Source organism: Sciurus carolinensis, chromosome 6 (genome assembly GCF_902686445.1).
Source record: "Sciurus carolinensis chromosome 6, mSciCar1.2, whole genome shotgun sequence".
Taxonomy (NCBI): domain Eukaryota; kingdom Metazoa; phylum Chordata; class Mammalia; order Rodentia; family Sciuridae; genus Sciurus; species Sciurus carolinensis.
Window position 1 is genome coordinate 82,286,267 of NC_062218.1, and position 21,664 is coordinate 82,307,930.

The 21,664-nt window shown below is 32.0% G+C and overlaps 1 long non-coding RNA gene across 1 annotated transcript in view; it reads right to left on the minus strand.

Annotated features, from left to right (window-relative positions):
• Window positions 1-1,561: 1,561 nt before the first annotated feature.
• The window catches only part of LOC124986246 (uncharacterized), a 43,803-nt gene continuing 23,700 nt past the window's right edge, over window positions 1,562-21,664 (minus strand). Inside the window, exons 3-4 of the long non-coding RNA XR_007109001.1 lie at window positions 2,696-2,783; window positions 1,562-1,934 (exon numbers count right to left, since the gene is read on the minus strand). This is a non-coding gene — a long non-coding RNA (uncharacterized LOC124986246). The remainder of the gene's footprint in view (window positions 1,935-2,695; window positions 2,784-21,664) is intronic.

Genomic DNA, 21,664 nt, shown 5'->3' on the forward strand with positions numbered 1-21,664 from the left:
CTTTATAGATTCTGGAGATTAGTGCTCTATCTGAAGTATGATTGGCAAAGATTTTCTCCCACTCTGTAGGTTCTTTCTTCGAATTGCTGATAGTTTCCTTTGCTGAGAGAAAGCTTTTTAGTTTGAATCTATCCCAGTTATTGATTCTTGCTTTTATTTCTTGTGCTATGGGAGTCCTGTTGAAGAAGTCTGGTCCTAAGCCGACATGTTGAAGCTCTGGACCTACTTTTTCTTCTGTAAGATGCAAGGTCTCTGGTTTGATTCCGAGGTCCTTAATCCATTTTGAGTTTAGTTTTGTGCATGGTGAGAGATATGGGTTTAGTTTCATTCTGTTGCATATGGATTTCCAATTCTCCTAGCACCATTTGTTGAAGAGGCTATCTTTTCTCCATTGCATATTTTTGGCCCCTTTGTCTAGTATGAGAAAATTGTATTTATTTGTCCTCTATTCTGTACCATTGATTCACCTTTCTATTTTGGTACCAATACCATGCCGTTTTTATTACTATTGCTTTGTAGTATAGTTGAAGATCTGGTATTGTGATACCCCCTGCTTCACTCTTTCTGCCAAGGATTGCTTTAGCTATTCTGGGTTTTTTATTCTTCCAGATGAATTTCATAATTGCTTGCTCTATTTCAGTAAGGTACATCATTGGGATTTTAATTGGAATTGCATTGAATCTGTATAGCACTTTTGGTCATGCTTCTTTTGTTTGATATCATATTTTTTATGTAATTTCCCACTGACCATAGGATAAAAGCAATGCTTCTTATCCTGGTGTTCAGGGATCATTAACTTAGTACCAAGTTACTTTCTTTCCCCCCAGATATTTGCATAAATTAATGCTCTACTCTAACACTATAGGCATGTTACCATCTCATGTTCTGTGTTATCCTAAATTTACTTAATCTTATCCTTACATCAAATTCCTTCTTGATTCCTTTCATAGGTTCATCTCATAAACAAGTTCCATTTTAAATTTTCATTCCCTCCTCTCCTACCAGTAATTGTTTCTTTCTTTTAATTCTTATGTGTATTTATTCACTTGGTTTGTGCCTAATCCTTTGTTTTATTGATTGTGCTTTGTGGGGCACAATCTAGGCCTTTGATCTTTTCTTATACATTTATACCATATTGCACAGCAGGCATATGACATATATTTGTAAGTTGGCAGACCATGTCGAAATAATTTCAGGCAGGAAAACTCTTTTTGCTTCAAAATATCTCCCATAGTACATAGGAATTTACATCTACTGTCAAGAAATTTCTTTTTAGGTAGACCAGTTTTCTCCTTATGTATCCCCAAATCACAATAAAAAGCTACATTATACCATATTGTTTTAATATTAACTTACCAATATTAATTGTCTGAATTAACTTATACAAATGTTTACCCTTTCAAGACATGATCAATTGCATACAAGATCAACATTTCCTATTTACATTGAATGTTCTACTCCATACAGCCTTATTTCTTTAATCATTTGCACATTTGATAGGAAAATTGACTTATTACATATAAAAGCTTAACCAAACAAAATTCACCTCATGACCTTTTATTATTGTGATTTAATGTCTTGTGTGGTATAAATTGATATAATTATGTTGGAATATAATAGAGAAAAACAAATCAAATGATATTATAATGTATATAGTGATCAGGAGCTGAGAATACATGTTGTAATTTGTTTATATTTTGGGGGATACCACCCAAAGACTCCACTTTGATGAATTGAGTAACATTTCAGTGAAAAGATTTGTAGTATTTCAGAATGATAAGCACATTTACTATTGGATATTTTCAGACTAGACAAATTTAATTAGGCTGGCTGAGAGGCAAGCAGATGAAGAAAAGAGCTCTTTACTCATTCATTTTCCACTTGCCAGCTTCATTTCAAATACAGCAACTGCTTTCAGGATCAATTACAGGTGTCTGTAAATAAAAAAGATGCTGTTTTTATAATATTAAATATGATGAATTGTATCATGGATCAGCATAGTGGTAGTGGCATCAAACATCTAAATTTTAAGAGTTATCTTGAAACAGATTTTTCTGGAACGATTTGCTTCATACTGATATCTCTTCAACAGAACATTTTCAGTCTTATATAGAAAAGGTGTCACTTTCAACTGAAATATTTATAATAAATACAATTCCAATAAAGGGAATTTTGTTTAATTTTTTTATAGTTAATTAGGATTAGTTTTTAGTTCATTTCATTGATTTGTCAGTTTCCATAATTTATGTAAGGAATGCAGAATATAGTAGAAAGCTCACAAACTTCAGAGTAAGGTATGTGGGTTGGAGTCTTTTATCTATTGCTTTTTAGTTTAGACAAATTAATCTGTTTAAATCTTAGTTTACTCATTTATATTCACAGTATGGCAATAAAAGTTAGCTACAATACTTACCTAGTTATGAATAGGATAGGGGATAAAACAATTGATGCTTAATAAATATAAGAATCTTCTTTCTAGCAATTTACATTTCCAATCCTTTCTTTGATTCATATCCTGAGTGACACAGGTGGCCCAGTTTTAGCAGTATGTCTCATTAAAACACATACCCACAGAGTAGACAAAAAGGTAATTATAATGCAATAACAATTTAACTTATATCTCTGAAAAACATTACATTTAAATCCAATTGATGATTCGCAAAAATATTTCCAAGCTGGGTGTGGTGACACATACCTGTAGTACCAGGTACCTGGAACTATGTGGAAGGCAAGGGGATCACTTAGGCAAATGAAGTTGAGAGCAACCTGGGCAATGTAAGAGCCTGTCCAAAAGAGAAAAAAGAAAAACTTTCAAATTCTTCTTCTTCTTTTTTTTTCTTTCATAGTTCTCTCTCAATCTACAGGTTCTAAGAAACTCATATATTCAGGATCTTTCACCCTCTCCCTCAAACCAAATGACCTGAATTTCAACTCATAAATGTTCCTATCTTGATTTTTCTTACAACTCTTACTCAAGTTTCTCTCTGTCCACTCATCCTTTAATCTTGCACTGTCCACTCATTCATTAAAGTTGCTACACTCAAATTGGGGGAGTGAATTGTTAAAGGCACAATTTTCTTGGGAAATGGAGGAGAACGAAGGGGGAGAGAACAAAAATAGAAGCAGAATAAACTTCGATGCAGCTTTATTCATCATAATGGAAAAGAAGACACGTATTCTACCATCATTTTAGCAAGAAGTTTTAGTCTTGAGTTACTATCTTTGTCTTGAAGGTGAAAATAAACTGATTTCAGCTGTGATTCAAGGCTATTTATAAATCCTATTTCCAAGAAACAAACTTTTTTTAAGATTTTTAATGTTTGTTCTGTTTAGGGATCAAGGATACTCTTCTATACACATTTTATTTTGTTATTTGCTACTTCATCTGTTTTTATTTTATTCATAAAACTTATAGAAAAGCTTTCTCTTATTTTTATTTTTGTCTTCCAACATTTTTGTTTTCTGACATTTTGAATCAGTAATTCAATAACCAGTGATCATCTACTGTGATCCAGATTTGTTTCAGGTACTAGCCAGTTCATGCAGATACAAAGTCAAACAAGACAGAAGCCCTCTCATTTAGGAAAGTGTTAGAAAACTGCAGGTTATTTTAGATACCAGATTGATGACCACACTTTATGAGAAGTTCTAATTCTCAGAAAACACATAAAGAATCATACCAATGAATCAAAAAATGTGTCTGTAAAAATAAAAAATATTTTAATTAAAAAAAAGAATCATACCAATGGTGTTTGCTTGTGGCAGTAGTAATGAGTGCTTTTGTTATGGGAAATGCAGAAAATTAGAGGAAGGGGTCAGTGTCCTCCTCCCTTCCCACCAAATGCCAACTGTATTTGTAGAATCTTTGTGGAGAGTTAGGTTGTTGGGAAAAAACATGATTTTCAGGGAGGAATGAAGGAGTTGAAAAAAGTGTTGTAGAGGGTTAGTGTGTTTTAGACAGAATAACTGGAAAAAAGACACATTTAGTGGTTTTTAGGTGATAGGCAAGTTACTCTTTTCTTGAGAGAGAAACACCATTTTCTTGACTGAAATAGAACTGTATAAGAATTGGAACTTATCTAAGGGAAAAAGAGCATTAAGAAAGGAGAATATAGTTAATAGAAGATTTAACTATGAAAGTATTAGTAGTTAATTTTAAGGCTTATCATTTATTCACTGATCCAGAAATTAACTACCTAGTATCTCATATGTGCTAGACATTGTATTAGATGCTGCATTTACAAGAGATCAACCCCTCTCTTTGGGAGTGTTCAATTTAAGAATAAAGAGAATTATGTACTTTATGATTTGACTAAGTGTTTAATGTCTATAAAAGTTTCTAAGATAAGCAGGAACATGTGAAATAGTCAGTGATGAATAAGACCTAGAAACCACTTAATAATATATTTATGAACAAAAGACATAATCCCTATCTTGAGGGATGCAATCCAAACACAATCCCAGTGTCTTAAACAAACAAAAATTAATAAGAGCTCACATTTATTGACTTCTTTCTGTGTGCCAAGAACTACTATGTGCTTTGTTTCTAAAATTAAGTCCTTGCAATATTTTACAAAGTATACATTATTAGGATTGATGAAGGAATTAGTTTAGAAAAGTTCATTAAGTTGATCCTAATTCTATGGTTATAAAGTGGCAGACCTAAAATTTGAAAGAGGCATTCTGACTCCAGATTCCTCCCTTAATCACCATATTATATTGTGTTCTTCTGCCTCACTGATGCCTCAGACAGGTCTCCAGAATGGGAAAGTCTTGTATATGTTTACTGTCTTTCAATTCTTAGTAGAATAATTCAAGAATAGAAATGGAAAATGATTTCATCATCCCATCAATTCCATGAAAATTTTCTTGTAGTTTTTAAATGAAACTGGGCCAGCATTCATTCGTCAAATAGAATAAAGTTCTGCTTACTTAATTTGCATTTTTGTCTCAGTCAAAAATCATAAACCTACCACTTCTGCCTATCAGTGTCCCCATTATGAGTTATATTTCCTGGACTTTAAAGTCTCAGGGAAAAACTTTTTAGTTGTTTAGAGTGATTTAAATCACTTATCAATTATTTCCAATAATTACTTGATGAACAATTTCTGTTCAATATCTTGTTCATTAAACGTTTGTTTTTTTTTTTTTTTTGAGCATCTTTATTTATTTGTAAGGTACTGTTTTAGGCACTGGATATATCATAGTAAAAAGAGCATCCATGTTTTCATGGGACTTATATTGGGGAGAAGGGTGCAAAAGATCTCTCTCTCTCTCTCTCTCTCTCTCTCTCTCTCTCTCTGGTATGTGCTAAGAAAATTAAAGCTGATTGAGAGAAAGTAAAGTTCAGTTTCACTTAGATGAATTAGGAGCCTTCTCAGAAGAACCATTGGAGCACATATGTGAAGAAAGTGAGAGATAATCGTCTACAAAGGTATCAGAGAATAGTTTTCACATTAAGGGGACCTTGGAAAACTCTACAGTGGATGTAAAGATGCTGAGAGGGATGATGAAGAGGCAGCAATGGGATATAAGTTTACAAATTTCTGTGTATTCACACACACATGAGCAATTTTCATGTCTCTGGACCATTTATTTAATTGTATCCTGCAGAATTACAGTGAAAATTGTTCCACAGAGTAACTTACTCTTTAGTGATTCACAGGTCTCCTCACTTTGGTAAGCTGATGTGTAAAAAGTCCCGTGTCACTGCTTTTTTCTTGTGAGGATTGAATCCTCTGTTGGTTTATATACTATCTGCAAACACTTTATTTCCATATGTATTTCTTCATTCTTTTATTATATATTTAATCCTTTTTATCATTTACTGATTTCAGTAGATGCAAATTTTGGTACTTCTTTGAATGTTGGATAATAATCTGAAGTAGTTTGCTAAAGTTGTTGTTGTCTGTTGAAGATGTTATGACTTAGTTTTTTAACCTGGAGAAATTTTTTAATGACCTAATATGCCTTTTCCTCTTAAGACTACTGTGAATAAAAGAAACATTTTTAATGTTTGTTTTGCTATCAATAGCAAGATTTGTCCCTAGTAAACTATTCCTGGTCAAAAATTAAATAAATTTGGGGGAGGCAGAGAAGTACAGGGAATTTAATTCAGGGTGCTTTACCTTGAACCACATCCTTAGCTTTTTTTTGTTATTTATTTTGAGGCAGGAGCTCACTAAGTTGCCCGAGTTGGCCTCCAACTGGCCATCCTACTACCTCAGTCTCCTGAGTAACTGGGATTCCAGGTGTGCGCTACCATGCCTGGCAAATAAAAATTTTTTGAATAATTACTTCTGACCATTTACAATGTTTTTTTATTAGTGCATTAGAGTTTTATATAGAAAAGTGGGTACATTTTGACATAATGATATATGCGTGGGATATAATTTGCTCCATTTCAATCTCTAGTACTTCCATTTTCTCTCCCCTCCTCCCTATTCTTGTTTCCTTTCCTCTCCTCTACTTTTATTGCTTCTATTTATTTATTTACTTTTTCATTGGTGTTTATATAAATACATAAATATGGAAGTCACTATGATATATCCCTATATGATTATAGCATAATTTAGTCAACTTCATTCCACAGTGCCTCCCTTTTCCCATCACTCATCCTTCCCCGTCAGTCTCCTCCTTCTACTGTGCTGAACTCTCTTCTATTGTCATGGGACACTCCCCACCCCATTTATTAATTTTCTTATTTCTCTGTAGCCTCTGTATATTAGAGAAAACATTTGACCCTAGACTTTGAGACTGGCTTATTTCATTAAGTATGTGTTCTCCAGTTCCATTCCATTTAACAGGAAAGGTCATAATTTCCTTCTTCTTTATGATTGAGTAAAACTCCACTGTGTGTATATATATATCCATTTTTTCTGTTAATGTACATCTGGGCTTGTTCCATAACTTGGCTAATATAAATTCTGCTGCTATAAATATTGGAATGCTTGTATCACTATAATGTACTGTTTTTAGTTCTTTATGACTAATACCAAAGAGTGGGATATCTGGGTCATATGGCAATTCCACTCGTGGTCTTTCTCAGGAATCTCCATACTACTTCCTTAAGTGGTTATACTAATTATACTGTAGAACTATAGTAATAAAACAGCATGGTATTGGTACCAAAACAGACATGAAGACCAATGGAATAGAATAGAAGTCACAGAGACAAACCCACATACTTACAGCCATACTTTTGTCTGATATTTGACAAAAATGCCAAAAATATACATTGAAGAATACATATCTTTTTAAACAAATGATATTGGGAAAAGTGGAGATCCATATTTAGACAAATGAAACTAATCCCTATCTGTTACCCTACACAAAACTCAACTTGAAGTGGATTAAAGACCTACCACTTAGAAAAGGAAATTTACAACTGCAAGAACAAAACATGGAGTCAACTCTCCAACATACTGGGTAGGCACGAATTTTCTTTACAAGACCCCTAAAGCTCAAGAAATAAAATCAAGAACCAGGAAGTGGGATGGCACCGAATTTAAAAGTTTCTGTAAAGTAAAGGAAACAAGAGCATGGAGAGAGCCTGCGGAATCTTTGCCAGCTGCTTTTCTGACAGGGATTAATAAAATTTAACATCATAAATAAATAAATGTATAAATACTCAATCAATAAATGGGCAAGAAAACCCCACCCTAAACAGACATTCCTCAAAAGAAGAAAAACAAACGGACAACAAATATGTGAAGAAGATATTTAACAACCTGGCAATCAGGGAAATGTAAACCAAAACTACACTAAGATTTCATCTCACTACAGTTGGAATGGCAATTATCAAGATTAAAAGTAATAAATATTGGTAAGGATGTAGGGGGAAATGTACACTCAAAAATTTTTGATGGAACTGTAAATAAATTAGTTTTAAACCAATAGTTATGGCTGGTTTGTGAATAGTAGTCAATAAATATTTTTTCTTCTTTTAGAAAAAAGGATGAAAACATTTGAAATGAGAGAAGTACTTTATTTTCAAATGTTGAGCACTAGCACTAATTAAAATATTTAAAAAGTAAAAACTAGGAAAAGAGACTGGGCAAGGAATTTAAACATAAAAGAATGATAGAGTTAGCTCTTAAAATTGTAATTACATGGTTTAAGAATCTAATAAAACAATAGCAAGTATTTCATGCAAATGTATAAAGTCAGGAGTCTAATGGTATCTTTTCTGCCTGCGCTTGGTTTGGCGAGGCAAGGGAAGTTCTGCAACTGCTTTTTGTTTTGTTTTATTTTTTTTTTTATTTGTTCTCTTTTAGATACACATGCCAGCAGAGTATATTCATATATATGCATAGGAAAGTTATGTCTGACTTATTCTACTGTCTTTCTTATTCCTCTCCCCCACCCTTCCCTTCATTCCCTTTTGTCTGCAACTGCTTTTTAATTTACAATATGGATAATGCTAGAATATGCAATAAGATTAACCCCATTTATTAGAGTAAATCTCAAGGATAACAAGGCCTAAACTTGTCAAATATATTAAAACAAACCATAAAGGTGATTTGCTCCCTGATTGAATCTGACTAATTTCTTCATGTCTGTGCATGCACCACACAGGTGTGGACCTTATCCTAATTTAAGAAGAAAGTTGACTCCATTTGGAAGAATGCTATTCTGCTGCAAGTTGAATTCTTTTAATATCAGAAACTGCTATTCTGTTTGACTTTCAGGAGCCAGTGATAAAAACACCTATTTAACAAAGATTAAAATCATAATGATGATACTTCTTCATCTAATTTGACTGTGAATTTAAGTACATCAATAATGCGAGTCAAATTTAAGACTATTTTGGATTTGCTTTGATGAGTCTTTTAAAAAATGATTATAAAGGGAGACTGTAGGAAAGAAAAAGAGGATCAGTGGAGAAGGGAAGGGAAAGGGGAGGGCAAGAAGAGGAAATTCGGGAATGGAAACTATCTAAGTATGTTACTTACCTGTATGAATATACCTCAATGAAACCCATTGTTCTATATAATAAAAATACACTAATAAAAAATTGAAAACAGCTGAATGTGGTAGCACACTTCTGTAATTCCAGCAACTGGGGAATCTAAGGCAAGAGGATGCCAAAGTCAAGGCTAGTCTGAGCAACATAGTGAGACCCTATCTCAAAATAAAAAATAAAAAGTGCTATGGGTGTAGCTCAGGAGTAAGTGTCCCTAGGTTCAATTTCTAGTACCACAAAAAAAGCTAATACTACTACAGAAAAGAAAAACTGACTACAGACTGCTTTTCAGCAAAAGAAACTACTAGCTATGTGATTTTTATTTCTGTTTTTAGTTTTTAATTTTTGGTACCAAGAACTGAATCCAGGGTCACTTAAACACTGAGCCACATCCCAACCCTGTTTACTTTTTATTTTGCAATAGGGCCTCACTAAGTTGCTGAGGCTGGCTTTGAACCCGTGCTCCTCCTGCCTTGGCCTCCCCAGTCATAGGGAATACAGGCTTACACTGTGCCTGGCATGGCAGCTGGGTCCTTTTTTTTTCCCTTAATATTTTTAGTTGTAGATGGACACAATATCTTTATTTTATTTATATACTTTTTTATGTGGTGCTGAGTATTGAACCCAGGGCCCCATACGTGCAAGGCAAGTGCTCTACCACTGGGCCACAACTCCAGCCCAAGCTGTGATTTTTAAAGGTTGCTTTAGAAACATTTCACTTTTAATCAAGCTTATTTTAATATACATGAAAATATGTGTATGTTATTATATGATATCAGTTATCATTTCCAGCTAGCCAATCAATAATTAACATTTTTCTGTCCTTTACACACACACACACACACACACACACACACACACACACAACATTAAAAGAGTAAAGTTCATATTTTGTAGAGAATTACAAATAAAGAAAAGTTCTCTTGTAGCATCTTTATCTCCACAATGTCTGGAATTAATAAAACATGGATTAGGAAGTTATTAAGAAATAAGAGGATAACTAGAGAGAGATGCATATTGGATTATTTTTATGTAAAGTTCATTAGAAAATACAAAAAACAAATGGTATGAATCTACATCATGCACAACCATAGAAATGATGTACCCCACTTGTGTACAATGAATCAAAATGCAGTCTGTAAAGAATAAAAATAATTAAAAAATATAAATGAATATAAAAAAATACAAAAACATCTTAGTACCACTAAAATATATAAAAGATAAGATGCTGAATTATTAGAGTATTTAATTTTGTTTCTCTGGATAAGTAATATGTCCAGAGTAAAGAACACAATCAGTAATGAAAGAAAAATGAAGAGCAAATCATCTTCCCCAAACTGCCCTCAGTCCTCCCAACACTGCAAAAGCAAAACTTTGAATATATCACCTCAGAAAGGGTTTACACAAATGCAAGCAAATAAATTTATACATATATGTGACTTAAGCAGACAGATAACATGCTTACATTTAGGCTTTTTTGTTGTTTAGTTTCATTTGTTTTGGACCTTGAGTTAATTAACGATGGAGTAGGTTCCATTTCTAACTTAGAAATATATTTTGTTCTCTTTGTCTAGATTTGTTTTAATTTTCTGTGTGTGAATAAGAGTCAATGTCATAAAATTCAGAAGTTGTAAAAAATTATAAAATCTGAAGTTAGCTCCCTCTTCTCCAACTTCCCAGTCTTATTCATCAGCAACAATCATGTGACATATATATATATATATTCTTATATATATATTATATTATAATATAATATATATATAATATATTATAATATAATATATATATATTCTTATATTATTATAAGCACATATAGCCATGCGTCTCAACAGATACACACATGAATGTTAAAGGCTCTGTAATATACACACTGATCTTACTTTAAAATCAAAACAAAACGAGCTGAGTGCAATGGCACACATCTCTAATCCCAGTAAAAGGGGAGGCTGAGGAAGAAGGATAACAATTCAAGGACAGATTCAGCAACTTAGTGAGACCTTGTCACAAAATAATATATATAAAAGGATTGAGATATAGCTCAGTGATAAAGCACCTCTGGGTTCAATCCCCAGCTCTCCACCCAAAACAAAACAATTCGAAACAAAAAAACTTGACATACAGATGATTCCCTCTTCATATATACAGACCTCCTTCACATTTTTTACAGCAGCATTATATTTCATAGTAGAGATAGAATAAGTTATTTATTCATCCCCTTGATGGGAACTTAGTTTATTTCTCATAGTCTGCTCTTGTATAGAAGGCTACAGTTCATATTTAAAACTATACACCAAAACATATAGAGTACATATAGGATATACTAGAAGTTGAATTGCTGGAGCTATGGCTTATACAAATATAGTTTTATAGATAATATTCATTTTATCTCTGTATTTACTGTACAAATTTGCATTCCTACCACAAAAGTACACTGTTTATAACATTGTCTGATTTTTTTTTTCTTCTCCAACTTGGTGTTTAAAAAATCTTATCTCATCATGACTTTCTTTTGTATTGCTTTTTTTATGAGTGAGGTTAAATATCTTCTCACATTTTAAGCCAATTGTTTTTTCATTTCTATGAACTTTCTTCTTACATGTTTTCAAGTTTCTTTTGGGCTTTTGTTGATTTGATGGAAATATTATGATATTAGGTAATTTTTTCTGTGTGTCCATAATTGCATATATTTCTTTAATTGTTATATGTTTTTAATGTATTTTTTCTTAGTCACATTTTCATATGCACTCAAACCAATAACTTCTAAAACCATTCTTCTGCTTTAGATTTGAGTTATTTAATCATCTGAAATTTAATCAAGTGTGGTGTAGGAATTCATTTTTCCCAGAAAGTAAATTGTCCCATCATATAATTTGTTTTTAATATAAATTTGAAGTGTTAACTTTTTTGTATTCTAAGTTTCCAGATGTATTACGAACTATCCCTGGGATTTTATTTTATTCCATTGAAATTTCAATCCTCCCTTTAGGCAATATCATATTTATTTATTCTGGTTAAATAATACTCAATATCTGGAAATCCTAGATCCCTTACTACATTTTCAGAATTTTTGGCTCTTCATGTATGCATATTTTTCCAGAAGACATTTTGAGTTAAATCTTATAAGTAAAAAAAAAAAATCCTAGATAGCTATAGACATTAATATAACATAATAGATACCAATATTTAGGGGGTGTTTAATTACATTTATTGGCTAACACCCATTGGCAGTGTTTTGATATCAGGTGTTTCTATCCAAGAAAAAGTCATTTCATATAATTTGTAGTGCTGGGGATGGAACTCGGGAGGTCCTTTCCTAAACAAGGTGAGCACTCTATCACTGAACTTCAGTCCCAACCCTTTTACTTTTATTTATATTTATGTTTAAAGGAAGTGTTTTAAAGTTGTTATTGTAGATTTTTTAAACAAATAACTTTATTCTCAATTTATCTTTTTGTTGTCATTTTATTTTTTATTTTTTTTTATATTTATTTATTTTTCTTTAATTGTATACAAATGGGATACATGTTGTTTCTCTATTTGTACATAGAGTCAAGGCATACCATTTGTGTAATCATACATTTACATAGGGCAATGATGTTTATATTTTTTTCCCTTCCCCCCACCCCACCCACCCCTCTTTCCCCTCTATACAGTCCTTCTTTCCTTCATTCTTACCGCTCTCCTTATCCCTAACCCTAAACCTAGATTTGTTGTCATTTTAGACATTTTTCTTCTGTAATGTTTTCTAATTGATTGTTATGTATCCGCAGATCATCAGTCACATTATTAAAGTCTTTGTTACTTTTAATTACTATTGCTATGTTAGTAGTAGTGGGAGTAATAGTGTTGCTTTATTTAGTTTAAGAAATTCAATGATAATACAAAGAATGGTAATCTTAATCCTTTCCTTTTATCTGTCAATCATAGATATAAGCGTTTTAGATTTCCTCTTTGACTTAAGAGTTGCTTAAGATACGTGTAATATGTTTCTTGTGCTCTTATTTTTGTTTGGATGATATTCACTTTTATTTCAATTGTATTATGCTCAGAAGATATGAAGATATTATCCATACTATTTTCATTTTAAAATTTATGGAGAATTTTTGGGGAATCCATAGATAGCTGTTTAATGACTAGTATTGGGCAAGCTGTAAAGAAGTTTTATTCTTTGTTTTCAGATTTTGTTCATTGAGTGTGCTATTTAGGGCTCTGCCTTCTTGCTTTATTTCATGCATATGATTTCTAAGGTATTGAAAGAGTACTTAGTATTGTCTTTTAAAAATGATTTCTTCTTTTATTGCTTGGTGTTCTTGCATATGGATATTGACTGAACATTATTTGATGCAAAATAATTTTAAATTTTACTATATTCATTGACTTTTTAGTCATATAAACAGCTTTATTTATCTCTTACTGCTCCATTTGTTGAATTTGATCTTTTCAGTTAGAAGATTAAAGCCCAGGAGTTCTTTTTGTTATGTTCTATGACTTTGCCAAATTTTTACTTTTCATCCTTTTTTCCATGTATCTTCATGAGTACTTTGTGATACATTCTGGAAATCACTCTCATTTTGTATGATTTACCCATACGATTCAGCATTTCATCCAATTCACATGCTCTAAATTCCTTAGTAAATTTATACATTTTTTAAATGTCACTATAATCTAGTTTATATCACTCATCAAACTGTCCTGTGTTCCCATCCCCAGCTGTATCCGGGTAAGTGCTGGTCTGCTTTCCTTGTCTGCAGTTTTGTCTGCTTTAGACATTTCTTATAAATGGAATGATTTAATAAGAAATCTTTTATATCTCATTTTTTTCACCCAACCTAAGGATTTTGAGGTTTAGTCATGCTATAGCATATCTGGTTTTTTTAATTATTGAATCTTCTTTGATATTTTGGGTATGCCAAATTGTATTTATCCATATCTTTTTATTTGGTGAACTTTTAATTGATGAACACTGGGATTTTTGTTTTAGTTGTTGGCTATTATGACTAGAGCTGCTACAAATATTCACATGAAAAAATTGATTTCTCTTGGGTACACATCTAGGATTAAATTGCCGAGTCCTGTCAAGTGTACACTTAACATTCTAAGAAACTCTCAGACTGTTTTCCAAAGTGCTTGTACCACCTGACTTTCGGGCAATAATGAATAAGGTTCTGATATTTCCATATCCTTACCAACTCCTGCATTGTCAGCCTTTTTTACTTTGATCATTCTAATGAGTATACTGTGGTTTTATTTTTACTTTTTAAAAGAATAATGATGCTGAACATCTTTTCCTATAAATTTGTAACCTATGTCTTTCAATCTTTTGTGTCAGTTGGGAAGCACGTCAAAGTTTGATCAGTTATGACTACTGTGATACCAGAACTTCTGCTTTGGACTCACAGTTGGCAAAATACTATTCTTATCAGCGGAGCTTGTTGTAGGAAACTGAACATATTCAGACTGGAAGACTATGGAGTCTTGCCATTCTTATCTGAATGTATAGTAGTCTTTCCAGAACTAATATTTTTGCAGATTTTTGTCTCTCTCCCTTTCCAGAGCCCTGAATGCCCATTTTAGTAGTGTTACACAATTTCATACTTGTTTTCATATGTATGTGAAGGGAACCTTCATCCTTCTTCACACCAATAGCACCAGAAACTTCATCTTTGGTAATTAAATTTGCTACATGTTTTAGCAAAAGTGTCAGTCTGTGATGGATGGGAAATTTTAACAAAAGAGACTGAAAGGAAACCTGATCCTTCACCATAGTTTGAGAATCACTGCTTTCTATTAATCACTAAATCTCTTTTCTTTACATAGTACCTATTGCTTTTTTGCTGAGGCTGGGCAAAGTTTGATGTATTCATTTTGTCTTCTGTGCTTTGAATCCTTGACTTTTAAAAATGAAAATACCTTGCATACTTTTTAATTTTAGCTCCTTCATGTTTTGAATATCAATCAAGACATTTGTCTCAAAACAGTTTGTCTTCTAATAATTTGCAATCCAATCTTTTCTTTATTATATTTAGTTCATACATATTTTCATTTACTTGATTCAATGAATATTTACATTTATTTTGAAAATGTGAAGCATGCTAAATATCTGAAATGTGAAACAGTCAGTAGATAAATTCTTTTGAGAATCCATGCGAATTGACTTTGGAGAAACAAAGTGAATTAAAACATAATTGAAACTTTGAGAAAATATTAAATGGTAATGACTTTATTCTATGAAGATAAATTCTTAAAACTTTACATACAATTAATGGAAACATATTTGAAATTTGGGGAGCTGTGTGTGTGTGTGTGTGGTGTGTGTGTGTGTGTGTGTGTGTTTGATCCGGGTCTGAACCCAGGAACAATTTACCACTGAGCTACATCCCCTTATCTTGAGATAGGCTCTCATGGAGTTGCTGAGACTGAACTTGAATGTACAATCCTCCTGCCTCAGCTCCAAAATCACTGAGATTACAAATGTGCACACCCACACAAGGCTTATTGCATATGTATTTCAAAAAGACTTTGGTATTTACACTAAATCAATATACCTGGTAAAATAATTCATTGATTAACAAATTCACCTCTCTCTCTTATCTGTTTATTTTTAAAGTGAGATCCTGCTGTTTGCCTAGGCTAGTCTCAAACTTGTGAACTGAAAGCATCTTTCCATCTCAGCCTCCCAAGTAGCAGGGGCTAGTGGCCCATGATCCCTCTTTAAAATGCAGACTCTCTGACTCTCCCAGTCAGATATATGGTTTGATGAATAGAAACCTTAGGTGTCTAGTCTGCCCTGTCCATTTCATGCCTAATGAATGCAACCTTCAAAGGCTGTTTGAAATGTTGTTTGTTTTATTTTAGTTTACATTTGGTTGACTGCTGGTGCTTTTGGGATACAAGTAATGGTAAGAGTTCAGGCATTCTTTCTTCCCATAGTTATAGTTATTGTTTCTTTAAATCTCCAGAAAAAATGTAAATTATTGAGTGATTGCATTTGTCTTTCTTGTCTACCCAGGATTCACTTTTCTGAATCATAGAACATATTGCATTTCTTTGCAATCCCCCCGTTTTTTACTGAAAAAAAATAAGAAAATTAATATGAAATGTGAAGAAATATATGAACATAATGTAATCTGTTGGAATTTCCTCTTTCATATAGAAAATAGGGTTCTTATATCTATTTTTGTATTTGTTTTCATTTGTTTTCTATAATGATGACTTTTTTCAAGGGTTGTTTGTTTCAAAGTTCTAAATAAAATTATTTTCCCACATTTCAAGTTTTCTATAGAATTTTAATATCTTACAATGAATTTTAGAGTCTTACCTTCACATAACACTTTGTTCATTTCTCCCATTTCAATTTCTTTGCCAAGTTTATTCTCCTTTTGGTCATGATTTTCAGTTTTTCTTTAGAACTTATGACAGAATGAACTGCAAAGTTTTTTTTTTTTTTTTTTTTTTGGCTTTAGCTATAGATACATGTAACATAAGCTTTAATCAATGTCATTAGTCCTTTCTCAAATTTGGTTTTACTTGATAACTAAAATTCTCTATATGAAATCTTCCTAAACTTCACTGTGCTTTAACACTTATAATAGTTTCTTTTTCCACATTATTTCATCCTAAAACATATTTTAGACTTTATTTTCATAAAATGAATTTATTGTATTTTAACAGTATTTTAGACTGTTGACATTAATTTTATTTTTTTCTTAAAGTTATTTAGTTTCCTAAATATTCAGCCTCTTTTAGTAGAATTTTTTTCTTCTTAATTAACAACATTAAAAGGAAATGATGTTTCATAATCTCCTTATGCTTCATTATTAAAAATAATAATCATTTCAGACATTAAGCTTTTTCAAATATTTTAGTAAATAGCTAAACTTTTATATGTCAGTGATACTTGAAAATATATATTGCATGAAATTCTTTTTGTGTATAAAAACTAAATCAATATACCTGGTAAAATAATTCACCTTGATCAGATCCTCCATTAGGCAAATATACACTGATTTTTAACGGAGAGAATTATACATGGATAATATATTGTATCAAGTTAATATATAAAATGTTAAAGTACCAAATAAAAACTGTTTGGTCTTCTGTATTGTTAATAATTTTGCATCCAATTGTCATCTCTTTTCTCTCAGCCAAACTATTTTGAAGTTCAAAAATTTTCTACTAAGTACTTCAAAAAATATGTACTGTGTGATTACACAAATGGTATAAATCTACATTGTGCACAACCATAGAAAAGAAATGATGTACCCCATTTGTGTACAATGAATCAAAATGCAATCTGTAAAAATAATAAATAAATAATTTAAAAATATGTAAACCATTTCAAGTTTTTGTGCTTGTTGTATTTTAAGATTCATATATTTAATGAATTCTGTGAATATCTTAGCTAATATTTTCAAATATTACAACCTTTGTTCTCTTTGCTTATGCTTAAGATTTTCTCATTTTAGCTTTTTTGTCTCTTAAATCCTCACTTTTAAAATTTAAATAGTTTTATATCTTTATGCAGCATTCTGTGTAACTTTAAAGATATATTTTGTGACTCATATATTTCCTTTTTGGCTATATCTTACCTGGTATTAAATTATTAATCAACATTATTTTCAATTAATCAACTTTATGTTAATGGACTTTATTTTTAAGCACTTTCAGGTTTTTAAAAAATGGAGCAGAAACTAGAGAATCCCTCCCACTCCTCATAAGTTCCTCTCTTATTAACATCTTTCACTGGGGTACATACATTTATTATAACTGATGACATTGTTACTGTACATTAGGGTATGTTTGTTGTAATTGATTACATTGTTACTTACTGTAGTCATAATTCACATTAGGGTTTTGTATAGTTCTATGAATTTGGAAATTGTATAAAATATGTGTTCACTGCTATAAAATCATACAGAATAATTTCACTGCCCTAAATATCACTTCTCCCCTATTCATTCTTCTCAATTCTCATTTTCCCTTCCCAAGACCAGGGAAGCATTGATCTTTCTGCTGTCTTTATTTGCCTTTTCTAGAATGTTTTATAGTTGTAATTATACAGACTGTAACATTTGATTGACTTTTTAAACTGTAATATATATTTAAGATTCCCTCTTTTCATGGATTGAAGTTCATCTCTTTTTGTCACTAAATAACTAAGATTCCATTATATGAATGAATCACAATTTATTTATTCATTCACTTGTTTATTGTTTCCAAGCTTGGCAATTAAGTGCAGGTTTTATATGACAGTTTTTGTACAAGTTTCTAGTAAATAGTAAGAAGCATCATTGCTGGATAGAATGGCAAGACGATATTCAGCCTTGTTAAGATACTGTTAACTATCTTCCACAGTGTCCATATTGGTTTGCACCCGACCAGCGATGAATGAGTATGCCTGTTGCTCCACATCCTCACCAGCATTTGGTTTCAGTGTTTTGGGTTTTAGCTATTCTAATAACTGTGTAGTGATAACTCATTGTTGTTTTAATTTGAAATTCCCTGATGACATTCAATTTGAGCATGTTCATATGCTTACTTGCTAGCTGTACACCTATATAATAAGACATCTGTTCAGGTATTTGGTCCATTTTTTAATTGGACTGTTTGTTTCCTTATTGTTGAACTTTAAGGATTCTTTGTATATTTTGGATATAAGTCTTTTATCAAATGAGTTTTTTGCAAATTTTTTTTCCAGTAGGTGACTTGTCTTTTCATTTTCTTTACAGTGACCTTCCTAGAGTAGAAGTTTTTAATTTTAATAAAGTCAAACTTGGGAATTTTTCTTTATTATTTCATGCCTTTGGTTTTCTGTCTAAAAACATATTGACAAACTAAGGTCATCTAGATTTTATTCTATGTTATTTTCTATAGTTTGTCTAATTATACTGTTATTGCTTCTGTTGATTCTCACATATGATTCTTATTTTGTCATGTATTCTGTTATTGTAGATAACTAATAATTATTAAGTTTTTAATGTTGAAAAAGGTCAGATCTTGACTGAGCATACACTTGAAAGGACCAAGGCACATGAGGAAAATGAGAACTTGGATTACATAAAGGTAGTGCTTTGGAAGTTGATTGTGTTTTTGTCCCCATGTTTACAGATAATATACATCCAAATTTTAAACTCATATGACAAAAAATGTGTATGGTCCAAATTCTCAGAGAAATTTTTCAAAAAAAAATTTAGTCCATGATGACTAATTTTGTTTTGTTTTGTTCTGTTCTTTTTTCTTTGTTTTTTGTTTTTTTTTTCTTCTTGTCTTCATTGATGGTGGGAGGAGAGTTCTATCTCCCACTGTCAGAGGTCAGATCACCTAAAAGCAGAATGTGAGATGGATAATCTTGATGACATGAATTAGGTAAGTTCTCAGGAAAGAAAGAGTGAGGGAGGAGAACAGGGGTTAAATACATCCTGTTAATGTTCTTGTTTATTGATTCTTCTCCATGGGATTTTCTCTCATGGATAAACACTCCAACTTGTTCCCACACCTGCAGTTCCATCTAAATGTTTCTCTACAGTCTTTCCGTGTTGTTCCTTTCAAACTCCTGATTAAACATCTGAGAATTTACTATCGATCTGAGTATACCTCTGAACACTTCTTTCTCCAGAAACAGCAAACTCAACTTTGGTAGGGTTTTCCTCTTACTGTGGTCCTTTAGGGTACTCCACAATGGGGTTTAAGTTCAGCAGCAATTCACTTTTGGCTTGCATTTACATACCAAACTAATTCAAACGTGAAATAAGCTTGAACTCTTTTCCCTTCTGTAAGCTTATCACAAGGATTTCCCATTAGCATTTTAGCTGAGGGAGAGTGAGGAATAATGTCATCAATATAGTGGGTTGATATATTATCTACTGAGTGGATTGTATTCATTTGAATGTCCAGATGGTTTTCATTCCTTCACACAAAATTATGACAGAGAATGAGAGAACACAGATTCTAAAAATAACTAAACTTATATATAGTTGTCTGTCCTGGATGAATTCACTTGATTCTGATTATTCCTCTTAATGGGTATAGAAAATACTCACCTGATCAATTATCACATACCATATAAACCAAATTGTGTTAATTCACTCTAAAAGAGATACCATATCTGCATGGCAGTTGCAATTTGGGCTACAATTAATTGAGTTCACAGTGGGCTATTGTTATCCACCATGATTCATTCAGATTTTACATTGGCCAAGCTGATGAGCTAAATGGGGCTGCTACTGCTATTTCCTTTCAGTCTTTAAGAATAGCACTTACCCCTGCATTCCCCCAGGATGTGTTATTGATTTAATATCTTGGCAAGAGAGGGAATTTCAGGGGCTTTTACTTTACTTTTACATTGCAGGAAAAGGTTTTGCCTTGTGAAAATTTTGCCAACCTCTAAACATGTCTATTCTAAATGTTCTTTGAGAACCAGAAAATAATCAATGGTTGAATTAATTGAGAGATGAACTTGGCTCACTACTCCATTTCTACTAGGCAAAAAGATCAGTTCTTCCACAGAGGACAAATAAGGAATCTGATAAAACATATTGAAAATAGCTGTTTGGAAGAATAAGAAATCCAACAAGGCAACAGGATTAAAGTCTGAGAGAAGAACATTTAAAACAGCCTTTCCCTTTTCCAACAACAGGAAAAGCACCAGCTCTCATGGGCATTAAATCTCACCCTTTAATCATCTGAATTTTTTAAATTGTTCATGTGATTTTAGATTACTAAGGCCTTTGACTATTTGTCAAATGCTAATATGAATCTTCATAGAAGTAAGAAACCAGTAACCTAGAGCTCAAAAATTACTTTTATAATTTATTATTTACAATATTAAGCACTTGATAAAAGTAACGAGTAACATGAGATAACATGTCATCTACTAGAAAATAAAGAGAAGTAAAGTCCCACAGAGGATTTATATAATTATCAATTATAGACCCTAAAATAACTATCTTAATTTGATCAAAGCATTTAAACACAAAATTGAGAATGTCAATAGAAAACTAAAAATGTGATATGAAATTAAATGTTCTAGATCTGAAAAATAAAATAAGTAAAAGAAATAATTCAATTGATAAGGTTTAATAGCTAATTAGAAACTACCAAAAGATAAAACAGAAGGAAATTACCAGAATAAAGTACAGAGACAAACAATGGAAATGTAGAGAAAGAGAGTAAAGTTTGCAGAGAAAAGGTCTAGCATGCACATAATTGGAGTTCAAGAAGGAGAGGAGATAATAAGAATCAGTATTTGGAAGATATGACTGAAAATTGCTAAAGTGAAGATTTCAAGATACAGATTCAAGGAGGTTTTCAGGATTAGAAACAAATAAATAAAAAGACATCCACAACTTGACACTTCATAGTAAAGTTTTGGGGAAGAAATAATGAGAAGACTTTAAAAAAAAAAAAACTCAGAAAGAGAGAGAGAGAGAAAGAGAGAGAGAGATGAACAAAAAACACTGGAATAATATATGCAAAGAGTTGAAAGAAAGTAACCTAGGACATTTCTCCAGTGACACTATTCCACAAAAAGGAAGGTGAGAGATAGGAACAAAGCAGCTTGTATTTCACAGTAACAAGAAGAATTGGGCAAAAAATAATACCCCCAGAAAACACTTCTTAGATTTTGAAGGAGACCAGAACAGGAAGGACTTTGCAGGGATTCAATCCTGAACAAAATTCAGGAACATGAGGGGAGCATAA